Below are 21,677 nucleotides of genomic sequence, written 5' to 3'. Positions count from 1 at the left end.
GGGGCTCATTTTCTGGTACTATATCTGACTACACTTATTCATCATTTATTATCTTGTTATACAAATTTCACATTTACAACAATAGTAAAAACAAAACAAAAAACTATTACCCTGCTATTTTGTGCATTAATGACCAACTTCTGACAACAAAAGACATTGAGGCATGAGGCAAAAGTAATGGCTAAGATTGAAACGGTTAAGGCTATGTGTCAGCTTGTCTGGGCCATGCTTCTCAGTGGTTTGACAGTTAATGTAATAATGTAATTTGGTAGTTATATAATTAGGAAGTCATCCTCAGTTTGTGATCTGATGTGGCCATCCTCCATTTTCACAGAGTGCTGAGTTTTTTTACAATGACCTGGTGTTTGGAACCTATGTTGATAAGTGAAGAATGGGTGTTGTGTTGTAGAGATCATTCTCAGAAACATCCCTGGTGGAAATGAAGCCAGTCATACCTTGATAGTATCCAGAGACAAAAAAGCCTCCAAAATGTCAATAGAAAGCACAGAATACTAGGAGCTAGGGCTATCAGGAAGCAGAAGAGTTAATGTATTTTCTCCCTCTCTTCACTTAGGGAATTTGAATTCTTGATCAAGTGATTTGTCAGGATTGTTGTGTATTTACTGTAATTACAGAACATCAAATGTGCATTGACGTAATTACCATAAATATGTGTAAAGACATTATAACGTATAATTATGTCATATAATTCTTTAATAAAGCATGAGAAGAAAAATTACTCTGCACATGCTCAGTGCACATCTTTTTCTATTTCTAGAAAGGTTTTCTGTTCTCCTCTTCCCTCCTACCTCTTCTTCAAAATTACAGGGACAGTTTCTCCCATTTAGGATTCACTAACAGAAGAGTGAAATTAGACGATGTGTGTGTGCAAATTTGTGTGAGTGAACATGTATACAAACACACACACTCACACCAGGAAAGAAAGGCTTTTTCTAACTCTGGCAGAAATGTCATGGTCCAGGTGTGACTAGCACATTGGTCTTGTAGTCAGCATTTCCATTGCTGAAGGTGACATTCTCCATGAACCCCTTTTCTGTTCTCTCCACTACTCCCACCCTGTAATTGACTGAGATGACCTCTGACCATACACAGGCAGGATGTGTAGGTATACGTGGAAGCTCCTGGGAGAATGACCTGTGGGGCAATGTTGACATAACTCTGAACTCAGGGAACTAGTCTAAAGATTTCATAAATAGGTAAAATTCCCCAGGTGAGAGCACCAGGGGTGTTCAGGCAGTGTATGGACTTGTGAAAATGTCACAGGGAAGCCAGAACTTCCCAGCTCTCTAAGATTCTATTAGACTTGTGGTCAGAATCTTCATTTTCCATATCCCCTCCTTTACCCTATAGGTCTTTTGATAAAATAGCTTGAAGTTGTATGATCCTACAACTCAGAGTTAAATTTAATGAGAAAAGATGTTCTAGTGAGTTGGGAAGTCCTTCTTGAGAATAATATCATCATCATTTTGTTGTTGTTGTGTGCCATCAAGTCAGTTCTGACTTATAGAGACTCTGTATAGGGTTTCTGAGAGTAGCTGGTGAGTTTGAACTGCCATTCTTGCGCCACACCAGGTCTCAATATCACAATAGAGATTATAAAGGGAAAGATCTAAAGTTTATCATAATATAAATATCGTAATAGAAATTATCTATATGAAAAGATCTATAAAGGTTCTAAAATAAAGGACCCATACACATTGCCCTCAAGTTGATTCTGACATGGGCTACCTCATGTGTTACAGAGCAGAATGGTACCTCACAGGGGTTTCTTAGCTGTAATCATTAGGGAAGCAGATTGTCAGGACTTGTTTTCTGTGAAGCTGTTGGGTGGGTTTAAATAATATAAAAAGGTACAATTTTTTTAAATATCAGAAAACACTATAAATATAGTAATAAGCAAATAATAAGCTAAGGAAATATTTGCAACATAAATGACAAAAGGGATAATATCCTCAATGCATTAAAAAGCTTTGATCAATCAATATGGGGAAAAGTATAGATAGAAAAACTGGGCAACAGTGAATCAAAAAATCACAAAATAAGTTCAAGTGGTCAAAGAGCATATGAAAAATTACAACTTCCTCAGTAATTAATGAGTGAGATATGATATTTTTTTACCTATCAAATTGGCAACTGTTTTAAGAATTTATCAACCTGCTGGCAGTGGGATTTTTGTTTTTTAGTGTTAGTGAGCGCTGAAGTATGGGAGTATAAACTGGCATGAGTTTCTTGGGGCCAATTTGACAATGAAATTGTCAAAACCAATCTTGAAAGGATGCATACTTTGGACAGCTTAAATCTTTAAGGATTCTTTCCTAAAGTATTAAGAATACAGTTGACTCTCTTGAACAACAAGGGTTTGAACTGTGCTGGCCCATTTATACGTGGATTTCCATCCCCACCCCCACCCCCCTCACCCCCAGCTGTTATTTCAGTGAGCTCAAATGTTGAGAGTATTCGCTTAAAACGCATGTGATGTTTGGCATCTCCCATGAGCAGTTTGTGAGCAGTTAACCAGAAAGACCATTGCTCACTGGGAGCATGGAGATTCTCAACATCTAAATTCACTGCAATAGCAGCATGAGAAAGAATCCGTGTATAAGTGAGCCTGAGCAGTTCAAATCCGCACCGTTCAAGGGTCAACTGTAAATTATAGATGGATTTTCAACTTCGAGGAAATCCCATTCCCACCCCTGCATTGCTCCAGGGTCAACTGTAGTATAAAAACCATATATAGTAATGAAAGAAAAAAAAAAAATCCCTGGAAACAACCTAATATTCAACAAAAGGGAATTGTTTAAATGAAGTATGGCAGAGTCAGTGTTTGGTGACATGAACAAATGTACTATTATGTGAAACAAAATTATAAACCAGTATGCAACATAAGAGACAATTTGTAGCTATCAAAGCTTGTTGTTGTTAAGTGCTTTCGAGTTAGTTCCGACCCTTGGCGACCCTATATAGGTTCCAAGGAGCAACTGGTGAGCTTAAATCGCTGACTGTGTGGCTCAAATGACTTTACAGTGCAACGCATTAACCCACAGGGCCACACCAGTTCATCAAAGCTTGGAGGAATTTATATCAAGATTATTAGCAATCATCTTTTAGCACGGGATTTTTTTTTTTTTCTTTTGTTTATCTGGAAGGTTTACATTTTTATAGTGAATGGGCTATTTTTAAAGCACACACACATACACAGAGTTTGTTTAATGTCTTGATTCAAATTGTTTTTAGCTATGTGGCTCAAGAAAAGAATTAGCCTGGCTTTAATACATGGCCACTCAGGATTGGGATTCTTGTCAACCTCAGAATATACTGTTTTTTGCCTTTTTTTTCCACTTTGGCACATGTATAGATAAGGGACATGCAAATATACCCTCATTGACAAATGTGTAGCTCCAGCATCCTTGGGAAATGCATATTATGTCTCTCATCCTGTAATTCAGATTTCAGAGCATGTGATGCTCTCTACTCCATTCATCTTGATATCCTTAGAAACAAGAAAGGCATTATTACCTTCATTTTAGAGATGAAAACACTTGAGGCTTAGAAGATAACAGAAGCTTAAATATCGCATGTTAAATAGATAACAGAGCTTTGTCTTGTGGTCATGTGGCTCACATCTTCATCCAGAAGTCTGTAGTAGTTGGTCATCCTCACAACACTCAAGCACTTAGAAATTGAAAACAAAACTGAACTCCAAAATGTCATAGAAACCAGCTCATTTCTACTTTAAACTAGTAAACCATTCCTTTTAGGCTAAGAAGAACCTAGTCTCTGAAGGCAAGAACTAAGGCAAGACCTGCCAGGGAAGCCCTTCATATAGCCATCAGACTCTGTTGGGAAAAAATCAGGGATAGATAATCCAAGTCATTTCTAATGCAGAACCAGTCATTTGTCAAGTGTGAAGCTTGCAACACTGAGATGGCATAAGAATATTCAACTGGAAAGAAGTTGAGCTAATCAGGCTGGAATCTCATTAGTTTCCATTAGTGCAGCTGGGAGCTTGAACACTCCAGAGGGGATTCCTTCAAACCAAAGCTAGCAGAGGAAGCATCTAGAGGTATCCAGGTGCAGTTGTTCCCTCTGGCAGAGGTAAGGACAGCCTTGGGGCTTGCTTAGCAGAAGAGGCTAGGTCTGGAGAGAACTTGGACAACAGTTTAGCAGACTGTCCTGTAGACTATCTATGATGACTTTATAGTAGCTTGAATTGAAGAGAATATTAATATACCTGCTTCAGTAATATATGAAATCAAAGCCAAAAATTGAAAATTCAGAGCCCTTGGCAAACCATTCAAGGCCTTATCTCCAACTACATCCCTCTCTGTACTTAATTTTTTTCCACTTTTGTATGGTACTTTATTTAAACGCACATATATACAATGTTGACAAAGGAAAATGCTGCAGAGTTCAGCACAGTGGCTGCATACATGATGGGCAGACTCTGGTTTTACCGTATAAAATATTGAGTGAAAAGTAGGAAAAGATCAGAGAGCAAGTTTCATTTCCCATTACCACATATAAGGACCTTCTAGCCTAGTTCTGGGGACGTTTCCTGTGCTCTTTTTCTCACCAACAGGTGTGAAATCAGTGTCTCCCGACTAGATAGTTTTCTATATATCTCTCCTGGTGATGAGGTTGTAGGAGTGCCGCGCACAGTAGTATCTGGCCACGTCCTCTGCCAGCGATTCCTCTGCGGGGTTATCTGGCTTGGGGCGCTCTGAGGCACACAAACAGGGACAGGGCAAGGGTCAGTCTGGACTGCCCCAGTCGCTTGCTACTGAGCATGGTGGCTGGCGGGTGTGATTGGTCAGCGAGTGCTCTGCAAATGGGCGGGTCTCTCTCTGAGGGGTGAGAGCTGGCGTATGGGGTCCCTCCCTGTGCTGTAAGTTCCACCATATCAGTCAACTATCCTTTTCTAAGATACATTCTACGTTCCCATGCCTCCACACCTTTGCTTACACCTTTGTTCGAGCAGTTCCTTCTCCATCTTTTCTGTCCTCTCAAATCTGTCTTAAAACCCTGAGTACCTACTTCATGAGGCTTTCCTTAAGACTTTCAGTTATAATTAATCATTCACAAAGATCATTTGAACATCTGCTCTATGCCAGGCTCTGTGCTAGCCAACAGGGACACAGTGATGCGTAAGCCACAGTCTCTCCCTGAGTCTGTCCAAGCCCAGCCTCCTGACCACATGCTGCTTCAAAATCTGCTTAGCGGTTTCCAAACTCTTCACCTCACCTCAGTATCTCCAGTGCCCAGTACAATACAGTGAACATAAAATACGTTAAATAAACATTTGTTAAAGTGGAATTAAGTTTGAGCCCCTTGAAATGCAGGACTCCTTGACTTCTAAGTGACTGCCCAATGAAGCTGCTGCCAGGGCGCTCAACAAGCTACAAGCCCATATCCATTCCCTTACCAGCGCTGTCACTTGATTCAGGTCCATGACCACAGATTGAGGCTCCACATCTCCATGTTGTTGTGGTTAAGTACCGGGGAGTTGGTTCTGACTCATAATGACCCTGCACAGGGTTTCTGAGGCTGTAAATCTTTACGGAAGTAGAAAGCCTCATCTTTCTCCTGTGGAACGGCTCTTTGTTTTGAACTGCTGGCCTTGAGATGTGCAGCCCGATTCGTAAGATACCTTATATAAAAGTATCTTCTTACCCCACGCCTACTGATCTCAACATTTGCCCTTACTCAAGTCCTTAAGAATTTGGAAACAGAAATAAATACCATATGACTCAGTGATCTCACTACTAGAAGTGGCTGCTTAATTTGTCCTGCAATAAGCTAATAAAATAGTAGTAGCTAAGATTATTATTCACTGCTTATCCTACAGTGCCATACCAGGAGTCCTCAAGACATCTTCTTGTTGTTGTTAAGTGCTGTTGAGTCGGTTCTGACTCACAGCAAGCCTGTATAGGGTTTCTGAGGAGCGGCTGCTATTGTTAATGGCACTAAACAACAGCAACTGTAGCAAGATGTATTGAGGAGTCCTGGTGTGGCATTATAGGATAAGCACTAGACTGTAAGGTTGGTTTGAATTGCTCCTCAGAAACCCTATATAGGGTCGCTATGAGTTGAAACCAACTCTATGGCACTTAACAATAACAGCAAGATGTATTGAATTCTTTCCACATGCCAAGCTTTCTAACTACTTTCTGTAGACTGATTTGTCCTTGCAACTAATCTAGGTGGTAGGTTTTATTTCCCCATTTACCTCAAGTTGATTTCAACTCATGACCATACAAGACAGAATAGAACTGCCTCCTAGTATGGCACTATAGGATAAGCACAAGACTGATAATCACAAGGTCAGTGGTTCAATCCACCAGCTGCTCTTTGGAAAACCTATGAAGGGTTACTATGAGTCAGAGTAGACTTCGACAGCACTTCACAGCAATAATAATCTTTATAGAAGAAGACTGCCACATCTTTCTTCCATGGAGTTGCTGGTAGATTCAAACCCCCAACCTTGCAGTTACCAGCCAAGCACTTTAACCACAGCACCACCATGGTTCCTATTATTGTTCCTGTTTTACAAATGATAAAAGAAGAGAAGCTAAATACTTGGAGCTGTGAAGTAACACACTTACTTAGCTGTTAAGTAAAATTTTGGCAATTTGAACCCACCCTCTAGTAGCGTAGTAGTTACAAATTGGGCTGCAAACCACAAGGTCAGCAGTTAGAAACTACCAGCGGTTCCGCGGGAGAAAGATGAGGCTTTCTGCTCCCGTAAAGATTTACAGCCTCAGAAACCCTGTACAGGGTCGCTGTGAGTTGGAACCGACTCCACGGCACATAACAACACAACAGAGGCCTGGTAATTTGCTACTAAAAGGTTACAACTTAAAAACCCAGAGCACATTTCTCCTCTGAAATACATGAGTCAGAATTGACTTGATGGTACCAGGTTTGCTTGACAAGTTTATATAGGAAATGAAGTGATATTACTGGAATTTAAATTCAGGCAGGCAAACTTAATATTTTGCTACTCTGGTGATCTTGTTTTAGCAAGATTTGATGTAGATTTCATTTAGGAAAACTCTTCAGAGAATCTCTATAAAACCATAAGAGGTGAGTTAACCAAGGGATCTCTGATGCCAGGTATCTATTTCCTATTTTGGTTCTTTTCAGAGTCTTGCATCTTATCTGGATTCTGAATTTCCTTAGGTCCAAAGGATGGCCCATGGTTATAAAGAGCTATCAAGAAACTAAGAACTTACATTGACAGGAAGGCTGTGGACAGGGGGAAATGGAAACAGAAATGAAATTGTTTTAGTTTCCATTTATAATAACCTAGACCGATGTTAGGAGTCCTGGTGTGGCGCTGTGGGTTAATGTGCTGGACTGCAAAGTCAGTTTGAACCATAAGGTCAGCGGTTCAAGCTCACCAGCCACTCCTAGGAAACCCACCCTATTCAGGGTCTCTATGGGTCAGAACTGACTCAACGACGCTTAGCAACAACAACAAGAAGACCAATCTTAATGAACCTTGAGGACTCACGAGTTAAGTGATGGGCTGGTAACCAAAAGGTTGGTGTTTTGCCCACCAGCCACTCTGTGGAAGAAAGATGAGACAGTCTGCTTCTGTAAAGATTTACATCCTCAAGGTGGGCTCAACACATGGGGTGCTGAGCAGTGATGTTCAGGAGACACAGAAACAGGAAATCATCTTTTCCCACTAATCACATTGATCTCTCAGGGGTCCCTAAAAATGCCAGATTAAATTAGTACCTCCAAGATGTCTTCTAACTGTAACATTCTAGGTCTCTGTATGCTAGTTAATTCTTATAAGAGCATCTCATTTTTTATTAAAAATGGAACAATTTTCTTAAAGTATCTTTCCCTAGAAGAATTAGTCAGCAATTACAGGGTCAATAGTTTTCCTAAGTACACATGACTTAAAGGAAGGACTGAGGGAAAATTTCACAAGATCCCAAAACAGCAACTTGTATTGATCAGCTGGTGAGGAGCTGGGAAATATAGCCACACCAAATATAGAATGGAGGACTCTAGCAATATTAATATTGAAATCTTACCATGTACTAGACTATCCTATGCTTAAACAGGCATTAATTCTTATAAACAACTGTATATACAGTAAGTCCTGGGAGTTATGAATGTCTAATTTATATTTTCCCTTTAATGTTATGTAACTTTGCCTTCATTCACTCCCTTAAAAAGTTGGAAATAGAAATCCCATATGATCCAGTGATCTCACTACTAGGTATGAATCCCAGAGAAATAAGAACGGTGATACAAATAGATTTATGCACAACCATGTTCATTGTAGCACTATTTGTAATAGTAAAAAGATGGAAACAACCTAAGTGCTAATCAACAGATGAATGGATAAACAAATTATGGTACTTGCACACAGTAGAATAATGATAAATCCATGAAACACCTGATAACATGTTGTTGTTAAGTGCCATTGCCTTGGTTCTGAGTCATAGTAACCCTGTGTAGGGTTTCCATGTTTGAATCACCAACCTTGCGGTTCAAATTGAACTTGTGGTCGAATGCTTATCCTATAATGCCACACCAGGACTCCAACAGGGATGAGCATTATGTTGAGTGAAAGAAGTCAATCACAAAAGGACAACTATTGTATGAGACCACCATTATGAAAAATCAAGAAAAGGTTTACATGCAAAACATTCTTTGACAGTTACCAGGGATGGGAGAGGAGAGGAAGGAAAGTTACTAACTAGAGAGTAAACACATATTGATTTTGGTGACGGGAAAGGCTATATACCATAAAGGGAGGTAAATACACTATCACCAAGGCAAAGGAAGACATTGAGAGTTGCACAAGAGTTACAGACAACAAAGGCAAACACAATGAAATATATAATTCTATAATATCAGTAATAACAGGCAATAACCTATAACTGAATACAAAGGCAAGCATGCAAGCTAAACAGGTGTGGGTATGCAAATGAGCATATACATGTTTGAAAGAGGATATTTCTACAGACTCATTTGTATGTGTTGTAAGTATATCCATATGTATGTAAGGCAAACAGGCACAAAGTCATGAAATTTTTTCTATAACCAAATACCTTGAGGGAATGAGTCACTGAGTTTGGGGGCTTCAGATTACAGTCTTGGAGAACAGCTAGGTTAATTAGCATAATACAGTTCACAAATATAATGTTCTACATCCTACTGTGGTAAGTAGTGGCTGGAGCCTTAAAAGCTAGTGAACAGTCATCTAAGATACAACGATTGGTCTTTCCACATCTAAAGTAACGAAGAGAGGGGGGAATAAAGGCTCAAGGAAACAATTAGTCTAAAGGACTAACAGGTTGCACAAACCACACCTTCTACTACCGAGAAGGACTAGCGGGTGACTCACTATCGCCATCAGCCTTTCTAACTGTGACCCCAGAAGGTCCTGGATAGAATGGGCAAAAAATGTAGAGCAAAATTCTAAGTCATAAGAAAGATCAGATTTACTAGTCTGATAGAAACTGTGTGGCCCTTAGACATTCTTCAAACTTGGAACAGAATCCATCCCTAAGGATCTCCTTGCAGCCAAACAACAGGCAGGCCTATAAAATGAATAGCACTCATGAATAGTGAACTCTTTAGAATAATTAACCATGTGAGACTAACCAGCAGTATTTGCCCCCAAAACAAAGCTCAGAAGGCAGGAAGGGACAGAAAAGAAAGAGGAATGGAAACAGGGAACTCAGGGAAGAGGTGGGAAGTGTGCTGTTACATTGAGGGAATTGCAACTGAAGTTGTTAAACAAAATGTGTATATATTATTGAGAGGAAAACAAATTTGCTCTGTAAACTTTCCCCAAATGATAATAAAACATGGTCTTCCTTAAGATGGAATAAATAAATATATAAATTTGCCCTTACTTTAAAATGACTGAATCAATCCCTACTTATGACAAATTCTTCATCACAATCTCCTTTGTTTGTTGCATGCAGTTTTTTAATTATTGCAAAGGCTTTGAGCCCTTTCTTGCACTAACATAAGGCTAAATACGAGGGTGAGTCAAAAATGATTCATCAAAAATTCTGCAGACATTCTGGCTGTAGAATTTATTTATTTTATTGTTATCTTTTTTCTTTTCTTTTTTTAAATTGAAGGTTCCTTACTGACCCTGTCTCCAAACAAGTGGCTGGACCAGGGGAAAAGGAGAGGGGAACCAGCCAGAGTGGGATGGGATTATTGCCACATTATTCCATTTATACACAGAACTAAACAGATAAGCACAGAGTCACTATTTGGTCAGAAGTTGGCAGCCTGGAAAGGGGCAGGCACAGGTAGGGAGTGGGGGTGTCATTAAAAAAATACAGGCCCCTCCCAAACTGGGGTGCCTAGGGGGGACTTGGCTTATTTCAACCAAAAAGGAATAAGAAGATCAAAAGTGGTTTGGGAAGGCCAGAACCCTCAGGGTGGAGGGAGGAGGAAGGTCCAGGGGATGGGGACTGTTTGGCAACTGGGGTAAAGGGATTGCCCTCCCCCTGCTGGGATCCCCTCAGCCTCTCTAGTCTGGCAGGAAGGAGGGAGCCTGCAGCCCCTCTCTGCCACCCCCCTCAGCAGGCAGGTCTGGGGCTGTTGGATGCTCCAGGCAGGGGGCTGGTGGGGGCTCACAGGACTTGCCCTCCAGGGAGATGACAGTGTTGCTCCTCCTTCTTGGCCAGGGTGCAGGGGTCCTTGACCTCCTTGTAGCGGTTTGTTTGTAATTCATGCTTGATCCCTGTCAACTTCTTGATGGCGGCATTGGAGCTACCATTTGCTCTTAAGCTGTGCAGACTTGGGGGCTGAGAAGATAAAGACCAGATCTTCCTTCTTGGTTTCCTTGGTCTCATAGTTTGTGTCACAGAGGGCACAGTGGCAGTCCTTGTCTGGCAGCATCTTGACAAAGGTGGCATAGGGGTTATGGACAGTTTGGCCCACATCACCAACCAGAATCTCCTGCCCTCCTTTAGGATGATATTCTTGTCTTCTCTCAAACAGAAGAGCACTACCTTCTTGTGCTTCTTCACTTCCTTTGGCATCAATGATTTGTGCACCTCCATGTCATTGAACAAGGAGCTCTGGTAGCGTAGTGGTTACGAATCACACTGTGAACTGCAAGGTCAGCGGTTCGAAACAACCAGCTTTTTCGTGGGAGAAAGATGAGGCTTTCTGCTCCCATAAAGATTTACAGCCTTGGAAACCCTGTACAGGGTTGCTATGAGTTGGAACCGACTCGACGGCACATAACAACAACAACAACAACAATGTCACTGAACACCTTGATAACACCATCAGAGACAGCCACACCAGTGGCCATGTTTCCGGAAGTGAAAGAACTAAGGCACAGAGAGTCAGGGAAAAGAGCCACTGCAGCTGCTGCCAGGATCTGACTGACTGTAGAATTTATTTTAATCAACTTTTAGAAAAGACAAATATAAAATTTTCGACATAATCTCCTTGCTTTTCAATACACTTTGTCCATCTGTCAACAAGCTTTCATATTCCCTTATTAAAAAATGTTTTAAGCTGAGCTGCTAGCCATGAATGCACCATTGTCTTGCCTTCATCAGAGGTGACTGTTCATTCTCATAGGGCTGCTTTCAGGGGACCAAACAAGAAAGTCCGATGGAACAAGGTCAGGACTATAGGGAAGATGCTTTAACACTTCAACATGATTTTTACAGAATGTCAACAGTATGGGCAGAGGTGTTCTCACAGTGCCCTTGGATAGCCTGAGAGTAAACGGCAGAGTATGAAATGGAAAACATCATCAATCACCAACCAAGAAAAAGTTCAAATGTCAACCATTGGTGGGAAAATTGATGCTTACAGTTTTCTGTGTGGTATTGGAATGATATTAGGAAAAAGTCCAACAATCAACCGTGCTCATTACAGTGAGATGCTCACTGAAGAGGTGAAACCTAAGCTTTCGATTAAACACAGACGACTGCTATCCAAGGGCATTGTGATCTTGCATGAAAATGCATATCTGCATACCTTTTCCCACACTGTTGACACTCTGCAAAAACTTTACTATTTGAAAGTAGCCCTTAGAGGATGAAGATGAAGAAGTCAAGACAGCAGTGCATTCATGGCTTGTAGTTCAGCCTAAAACATTTTTAAATAAGGGAATATGAAAGCTTGTTGACAGATGGGCAAAGTGTATTGAAAAACAAGGAGATTATGTTGAAAAATGATAAATTTGTCTTTTCTAAAAGTTGATTAAAATAAATTCTACAGTCAGAGTGTGGATAATTTTTGACCCACCCTCGTAAAAACCCTAGGCACCTGCTCTAACTTCTCTACAAATTCAACTTAAAGACACATGCAATGAAATAATGGACTATATGACCTTGAAACCAGAGGAATTAGATGGTGCCCAGTTAACACTACCAACTGCTCTGAACGGGATCACATTAGAAGATTGGTTGGTTGGTTATGTGCTGTGGAGTTGGTTCCAACTCGTAGTGACCTTTTATAGGGTTTCCAAGGCTGTAAATCTTTATGGGAGCAGAAAGCTTCATCTTTCTCCCGAAGAACAGCTGGCAGTTTTAAACTGTTGACCTTGAGGTTAGCAGCCCAATTCATAACCACTACACTACCAGAACTCCTCTATTAGAAGACTAGAACTCCTCTGTTGTTGTTGTTATGTGCTGTGGAGTCGGTTCCAACTCATAGCGACCCTGTACAGGGTTTCTAAGGCTGTAAATCTTTATGGGAGCAAAAAGCCTCATCTTTCTCCCACGGAACAGCTGGTAGTTTCGAACTGCTGACTGTGAGATTAGCAGCCCTATTTGATGATAGAGTGGGAGAAAATTGTGGAACAAAACTCAAGATCATAAAAAAGATTTGACTCACTAGTTGGAAAGAGACTAGTGGAATCCCTTAGCCACCCTCAGGCCTGGAGGTCTATGAGGTGAACAATAATACTAGGAAGGTAGGCACTCCTAAGAATTAATATTAATTAATTAAGATCAAAACAGCAACATTTGCCCAAGGACAATATTCATAAGGTAGGGAAGGTATGAAAAAAGGAGGAATAAAAACAGGAAATCAGGAGTAAATGTATGTAGTCAACGACATGAAACAAAATGTGTATAAATTGTTGAATGGAAAACTAATTTGCTCTGTTTTCCATTGACTTGACTCAATCACAATAGAAACTTTAAAACGAACAACACAACCAAAACCCCCGACATACTTAGGAACAGATCTTGTTCTTAACCAGGGGATTACTCTTTTTTTTTTAAAAAAAGTTTTTATTGTGAACTGAATGATAATTTACATGGGAGAACATTGACTTTGCTCCGTTTCATTGCAATTATTACAATCTCCTCTATGCATCATCATCATTCAACAGTATTTGTTTCCATTCCCTCTGTTTTTTGTTTTTGTTTTGGGGGGGGGAGATGTACATAAAAACACTCAGGCATATATAATAATTTAAAAAACCAAAGAACATGTTCTGCAAGCCTGCCTCCTGGTCTCCAGCACCTGGTCTCTCTCTCTCCATGAATACAGAGTCCTCAGCAGCTCCTTCTCTCCATGTCCTCATCTCTGCCTCCATCTCTGGTGTAGCTGCTTCTCTGGATAGGGCTGTGCATTCTTCTTGTGCTCTTCTCCCTTGATGGTCCTAGGGTCCCCTGTTTCTGGACTGTAAGATTAACTACTAAGGGATTGCTCTTATATCCAATTTACAGATGAGGAAGCTGAAGTTCCAAAAGGCCAAATAAATGATGTTTCTAAGTTACTAGCTTCACACAGGTAGTAGAAGTAGAGGAGATGGGGTTTGAGCCTATACTAGAATCCACCCTCTTACCCAGGATGCTGATGCCTCCTTTTTCATCACTACAGCAGAAGGAGCTCTGGTAGCTTAGTGGTTACAAATCGAGCTGCTAACCTCAGGGTCATTAGTTCGAAACTACCAGCTGTTCCACGGGAGAAAGATGAAGCTTTCTGCTCCCGTAAAGATTTACAGCCTTGGAAACCCTGTACAAGGTCGCTATGAGTGGGAACCGACTCCATGGCACATAACAACAGCAACAACAACAACACAGCAGACATATTGGATTTAATATTGGAAAGATGGCCAAAGGAAGCTATTTGCAGAGAAAGGAGTCCATGGTACAACACCAACAAAATGGAGAATTATGTAAGGCTTGTCTCCTTCACCCCCATACCCCAACATACAAAATTGCTAAATGTGGATGAATTCCTCCATGCCACTCTCCTCTGTGCCTACAAGGGTACATCCCAAGTGTCATTACATAAGCCCATCTTCTGCACAGACTGCTCCATATCTGAATGTATTTTCAGGTTTTCAAAGAATAACTCTTATGATTTGGGGGTTGGAAAGCAAGGCCCTGAAAGCAAGGGTTCTGACAGCTTCTGAAGCTGCAGTCTTCACAGTTGGCCTATGCATTGCATTATAACTCCACTAGGATGAGGAGAGGTTAGGGTCCTGGATCTCCAGTTGCTGAGAGTATTTACCACCCTTGCTTCTGATGAAAGCACTGTTCATTCAGCCAGCATTTAGGAACACAGACTGGGTGTGTCGCTACTAGTTGCTATGGCAGAGACAGGGTAGGTATGTCTCTGCCCTTCAGGAGCAATAGGCATCCAAAAGGGAAGCATGTCACTTGTGTGACTGCATCTGGATGAAGTCTTTGGGAGATGTTTGCCCTGCCAGTGTTAAAGTAGGTTGTGAGGATATGGGGGGAGATTGTGTTACCTTGGATTTCCAGTTAAGTAACTGTCAAACAATTCTAAAATGTATCCTGTCCTCTCCATGGCACCAGCACAGCTAGGGTTTAGGCCATTTCTCTTGCTTTGATTATTGCAAGATCTTCCTATTTATTTTCCCAGCGTTCACTCTTATCCCATCAAACCCACTCTTCTCCTGGTCACTGGAATGATCTATTTAAAACTCCAATCTGATGTTTCTGCTTGTAACCCAGGAATGGCTCTGGGATTAGGGCCAGACAGCTGGTACAGTCCTCTCCAGCCTCAACTTCCACCTTGGCACACAGAACATTTTCACCTCCAGTAATTTGTCTCTGTGCTTTTGTTCATAGGATGCCCTCGGGTCCCCTGCCCTTCACTTGGTTAACTCCAGATCTCCATTATGTACAGCATTACAGCAAGGGCGTCTTCTGCTCCAGGAAACCTTACCTGACATCTCTCCTTCCTTGTCAGATTGAGTGCAATGCCAGTGCGCTCATAACACCCTCTGAAGAAACAGCTTTTGAGGCCAAGTATTTGTATTGTAGCAAACTGTTTCTATGTCCCTCTCTCCCACTGTACCTCAGTTCCGGGTCTGTCTGATCTGTGAACTTGATCTGCCTGGCCCTGACTTGTGAAATAAAAGGAGTCCCAAGATTGTGGAGACCAGACCGTAGAACAGCCAAGAGGCCACAAGAAACCCTGGGGATGTTTCCCAGACTTGATCACGTTTTAAAACCGTAACTCCAATGCCTCAATTTCCCCATTAGGGAAACGTGGAGGGTGGGGAAGCAGGAGCAATAGGAATGGAAGTTACTCTGAAGGAAGCAGCTTCCATTCATTAGCATTTGTAAAGGGCTCTGAGTGCTGCAGATGGAAGCTGCTCCGCGGCAGGCGGCTTGTTAGGACTAAAAATAGAGTTGTGTGACACCTTCTCCGCTGAGAGCTCAGGAAGGGGTGGAAGGGGTGAGGAAGTAGGTAACCAGAGGCGCTAAGAGCTGACTGACCAAGTCCTTAAAGGGTAGTAAGCACTACCCTGTAGGTGAACTTCCCCGGAAGACACTATGGCCACCGCTGAGCGCCCGGCTTCGGCTAAACCGACCCCCAAACCTCCAATACGCACTATTGGGGAAGATCGGGGGCAGGTGACCAGACAGTCTTGGCCAGACAGGGGGTAGACCTCGGCCTTTTCAGGAACTGAGGACATGATTGCCGTCCCAGGACCTAGGCCACCCACCTTCACAGCAACCTGGGGAGGGAGGGGGCGACAGTGCGGCAGGACAGACCCACAGCGGGGTGAGCAGGTATCACAGTGAAAGAGGGAGGCAGGTACGTAGGGTAGGGCGAGGGGAAGCGGTGTCTGAGGCCAGAGAGCTAGGGGTAAGGAGCTAGGCAGAGGCCTGCGGAGCCAGACGCCGAGACCCCGCTGAAGGTGGGAGAGAGGGGCTTGGGGGCGGGCTGAAGAAAAACTGCAGAAGCATGGTGAGGGAGGGGGGGATGTTATCTGTGACTCAGGTCTGACTCAATGCCATTTCAGAAACAGCGGGGGGTGGGGGGGCAGGGATGAAGGGTTTTTTCTCCCTCCTTCAGCATTACAAAACAACTAACTCTTCGTTCAGGGCAACCCTGGAAGAGCTGCGGGCGGATGGGAATCACCCAGGGTCTCCCTTCAGCCAGTCTCCCCAGGGGCCCGAGAGCCGGCGGCGGCGAGGGCAGCAGAGGGTCCCTCTATTTGCCCCTTTCCCCCTTCCCCCTTCCAAGGCGCTGTCGGGGTGCCGGGGGCGGGAGATGGTTCCCCAACAGCGAGGTGGAGCGCGCCACCACCCCCCACCCCCCCGACCGCGCCGTGGAGAAAGAGCCTCCGGGAAGAGCTAAAAAAGGCAAGGCGCTGCTGCCGGGGCCCCGCCGAGCCCGCAGAGGAAGGATTTCCCTCCGCCCGGGTGTAGAGACAGCACCCCCCACCCCATCCTGTTCAGAAAAAAAAAATTCGATTGTGCCTAAGAGTGGGAGGCAAAGGAAGACTCCGTTCTAGCCACCACCCGTTTCCACCCCCCCACCCCCCGCCCGGATCCTGGATAAGGGTATAGGATTCTCCCCACCGGATCTGGTAGGCGGAGAGATTGGCCCGGAGGTGGGGGGTGGGGGAGTGAGGAGAAGGCGGCAATAACGGGGGCGGAGCGGCGTCGTCAGTGCAGGCTGCAGGGTGGCCCGCACACCCGGCGCTCTCCTTGGTTGGAGCCTTTGCGCACCTCCTTGTGCGGTCCCCGAACTACGCCAAACACCCACACTTCCGACACGGGACAGGAGCCCCTAGGTTGGGCCGGCGCGTCGGCGGCGTCCAGTCGGCCTGGACATTCTGCGGTGCTGGCCCCGGGAGTCGCTGAGCCGCTTCTTCCTTCACCTCAGTTCTCTCTCGGACTGAGGGCATCTGCTCTACACTTGTCCGCTTTCAGAGCCGGAAAGGAGCCACGTGAAATGAATGAATACGAACTTCACTTGCGAAGTTGTACAGTTGTCACAAAATTGTCTGCTGTTCTCATAATTACCCTGTCGCTTTCCATCTTACAAATGATGAGATGGGCGCCTCAGATAACAGAACTTATTTGTCCACTTTATCTAATAGGTGTTAAGAAACAAAGCCTCAAACATCTAACTCAAATTCAGGAACTTTCATCTGATTCCCAGTCGTATTCCTTGGGGTTTTTTTTCACACATTAAACATTTTTAGAATGATGGCATTGTGGGTTAGGCTTTAGGATGCTAACTGCAAGGTCTGTGGTTCAAACCACCAGCACGCCACATGCGAACGATGAGGCTGTCTGCTTCTGTAAAGACCCACTTGAAGGCCGTGGGTTTGCTTTGGGTTTTATGTACTGAGCTGGAGTCCTAGCTCACAAATATAAACAAGTCACTCTGTGACCTCCAGGAATTCAGTCTAGTGAGGAAGAGAACAAACAAAATTATAGACTAAAATATAGTGTAAACCACATGGTTCTAAACACGGAAATAGAGAAATTCAGTCATTTGCCCAGGTGTCAGGACTGGTGTAGTCAGGATTTGAACCCAGACAGTCTGACTCCAGAGCCCACCCACACTTAACCACTATGTTAAACTACCTCCTTTTTGCTTAACTATATAACCTACAGTGTTGGGGGGAAGGCGGGGAGAAGAGACCACAAAACAGCGCACTGTCAATTAAAAAATAAACATGGACAGGAAAAGACCAGAAGATGTCAAAATTTTTGTTGGCTTCTTCTTTTTTTTTTTTTTAAAGTACTCTGTATTTTCTATATGGACCATGAGTTTCATACTAAGCAAAAAAAGCAAGAAGTGTTATTAAAGTACATCATCTAGGATACACAGCCTAGTACTAAGAAGTTCTGCTGCTTGACGTTTTCCTTAATGGAGGAAGGAAAGTGAGTCAGGTAGGGGTGCCGAGGAAAGGCATCCCAATGAAGAGAACCTTGCAGAGAACATAGACCAGTTAAGGAAACTTCAAGTCTGTGTGGAAGAAGGGAAGAGGGGAAATAGTAGGGAACAGAGGTCTTCAGAAGCACCTCCAGAAGAGAATTCCAAACCCTTAGTACTATCATCCTAAGGAGCTCTGGTAGCGTAGTGGCTACGAATCTGGCTGCAAGCCATAAGGTCAGCAGTTCGAAACTACCACCTGTTCCGCCAGAGAAAGATGAAGCTTTCTGCTCCTGTAAAGATTTAGAGCCTCGGAAACCCTGTACAGGGTCGTCATGAGTCGGAACCGAGTCCACAGCACTTAACCACCACCACCAGTACTATCACCCTAGGGTCAATGATGGCTCAGCAGTAAAATTCTCTATTTCTATAAGGTCAATGCACCACCTATCTGTCAGTGAAGGCATTCAGGTTGCTAAGATGCTGTATAGGTTTTAGAAGTGCTTGTAGAATAAAGCAGACCAGGAAACAAGGTCTGCAGATCTACTCCTGAAAAAAACCAGCCAATGAAAACGCTATGCATCACAAGGATCTGATCCCAGTGCGGAGAGTCAGGGACAACTTGAGGGCAACTAACAATAGGCTTAACCTAAAACTCTGTTCTGAGGGAACGTTTCCCCTGGGGACCACCTAAGAGGGTGGGTCAGGACTAAGATTACTGAAGGTTATCATTGTGTTATTTTTCTATCTCTGGAGGTAAAAAAGCTAGGAGTTGGACATTGGACTCTCCATCAATATATTTGTATCAGAAGGCACCAAACTACTGGGTAGAAATTGTCTAGAATGGGCTGTTACTGTACATGTTTTCATTAATCTGGTCACATTTCATAACTCACTCTCGCCCAAATCTGAGGCTGCAAAGGCATTCCATCAATAACTCCCCACTTGTGCCATTATGCCCATCTCTCTGAGGTCTCTTCTGTGTACTGGCTCTAATATCAGCCTCAGTTTATTAAAGCACTAGATTTTCAGGTTGTGGATGGCAGGTCCAGGTTTCCCAGAGTGCTATGGTTCCGCTTTCCCTGCTGGAGAACCAAGGACAGAGGCCAGAAGTCCAGTTTACTACTCTTGACTTTCCTGGCCTTAGCCCTCCAAGAAACATCCCGACTCCCTCTACCCTCACCCCAAGAGTTGCAGCCTTCAGTGCACGGAATACCGAATAGCAGTTTCTCTGCAGATTTCCAGCTCCAGGCTGGAAATAGAGGGGCCTTTGCTCACGTCATTGCATGAAATTCACCATCTGCCACTTCAACAAGAGAGACTCAGCGTTGTTTAATATGAAAATGTGGCTCTCGCTTGAGCACTTGACTATGTTTAAGGGTGGGTGAGTACCACAGCAGGTGCATTAACCTCAGGACCTGTGTTACGGATATTAGAGATTTGTACTCTAATATATAGTGAAATCCTCCTAGCTATGTATGCAAGCCTACTATAGTTCTGCAAGGCCCAGCTCAGCCCAGCCCAGCCTAGCCCAGACCTGGGTAGATCTGGCTGCTTAACAAGTGACTAGGGAGTCCTGGTGTGGTGCTGCAGGATAATGTGCTGGACCACAAAGTCAGTTTTAGCCTCAAGATCGGTGGTGATCCAAACCCACCAGCCGCTCCTTGGAAACCCTATACAGGTCCACTATGAGTTGGATCTGACTCTGGGACCCTTAACAAGAACTAAAAACAAGGTTTAGGGCTGAGGAAGAGGGGAGGGCTGAAGTGACTGCCCACTTGGGGACCAGCAGGTCCAGTGGAACTCCCTCACGTTAAGTAGGCAGACAAATGAACTATGTAAGAGGCTGTTGTGATAATTTTTCAAAATCCAAAGTATCTTTTATACTGCTTCTTAATAAAGGAGAAAACTTCTTGGTTTCACCTTTTTACTTTCATTTTAGTCTCAAACAGTCAAGGTGTTGTTTTGGGGTTTGTCTTTTATCTGATCGTCTCTTTAGTGTGATTTTTAGTAGCCTGGTTTTGTTCACTTGCCTTCAAGCTTTGAGGGAGGCTTGAAGGAGCTGCCTTCCTGTGGGTGTGCCTGCTTTCCGCAATGCCCTCCTTTCAACTGTTGCTTTAGGCCTCAGCAGAGGCGAGGGAGTGATACTTGTTCTTTGTATTCCCTACAGCACTCAGCCCAGTGGTATATACATACAAAGTACTCCAGATACATTCACGTCCCTAGCATCAACCTCCCGAGAACTCCAGAGCCACACAGTCAACTGCCTCCCTGACCTCTCTACTTTGGTGCTGTCAGAGTAGAACTGCTCCATAGTGTTTTCAAGGCTGGGATTTTTTGAAGCAGCGCACTAGGCCTGTCTTCCCACAGGTGGACTTGAACTGAGAACCACAACCTTTCAGCTAGTAGTCAAGAGCTTAACCGTTTGTGCTGCCTAGGGACATCATCACTAGTATGCCTAATAGTAGTGCCAACTCAACATGTCCACAACAGAACTCCAGATTTCTACCCTTATCGTACACACACCAACCTCCAAACTTGCTTCATCCATAGTCTCCACATCTCAATTAATGGCAACTTCATCCTTCCAGTTGCTCAGCCCAAAATCTTGGTGTCATCTCTGATTCTTCTTCTCTCTCATCCCCAAATCTAACACATCAAGAAATCTTCTTGCACTGCAATTAAATCTATCCAGAATCTGCTCAGATCTTGCCCATGGCACCACTATCATTATCTATCATGGGGATTACTGGGCTAACTTCCCTGCTTCCATTCTGGGCCACTGCAGCCTATTTTCAATAGCCACAGAAATAGTGTTAAAATAGAAATGAGATCATGTCACTCCTCTGCTTGGATCCTTCCAGAGGATTTCTATTTCTCTCTGAGTGAAAACCAGTCTATACAAGGGCTGTGGTAGTCATTGGATGGTACAAACTTAAGTGCTAGACTACTAGCCCAAAGGCTGGTGATTTCATCCTACCTGGAGGCACACTGATGACAGGTCTTATGATCTTCTTCTGAAAGGTCACAGCTTTGAAATCCTACAGAGCCGTTCTATTCTGCACAGAATTCACTCAACAGAAAATAACAACATCCAAGGACTATAAGACCTTATGAGATCTGCCTACATCCCATCCCCAAACCATCCTAGTTCTTTCTCCCTGACTCCACTCCATTCCATCCACATGGGCCCCTTTGTATTCCTTAAACATGCCAGGCACACACCTACCTTGTGGTCTTTGCCCTAGCTGGTCCTTCTGCCTGATCCTGCTCTTTGACTCCTCCTTCATCTTCTGTCCTGAGGACAGTTCCCTTTCATACTTAGTAGTAGTAGTTGTAGTTAGGTGTCATTGAGTTGGTACTGACTTATAGTGACCATGTGCACAAAAGAATGAAACACAGCCTGATCCTGGGCCAACCTCACAATCATTGCTAGGCCTAAGCCCATTGCTGCTGCCACTGTGCCAGTCCATCCCATTGGAGGTCCTCCTTTTTTCCTCCGTCTCTCCACTTTACCATCCATACTTAGACCC

At 43.5% G+C, this 21,677-nt stretch overlaps 1 protein-coding gene and 1 pseudogene across 1 annotated transcript in view; both read right to left on the bottom strand.

The window, feature by feature from the left end:
* PEBP4 (phosphatidylethanolamine-binding protein 4) overlaps nt 1-21,677 on the bottom strand; it is a 329,605-nt gene that overhangs the window by 207,642 nt on the left and 100,286 nt on the right. The gene's annotated exons all lie outside the window — the stretch shown is intronic.
* LOC102834564 lies at nt 10,644-11,332 on the bottom strand (annotated as a pseudogene).

The sequence above is a fragment of the Chrysochloris asiatica genome, unplaced genomic scaffold, assembly GCF_000296735.1.
Source record: "Chrysochloris asiatica unplaced genomic scaffold, ChrAsi1.0 scaffold00064, whole genome shotgun sequence".
Taxonomy (NCBI): Eukaryota; Metazoa; Chordata; class Mammalia; order Afrosoricida; family Chrysochloridae; genus Chrysochloris; species Chrysochloris asiatica.
The sequence above is the reverse complement of the archived record's forward strand: the minus strand, read 5'-3'. Positions and strand labels throughout refer to the sequence as shown.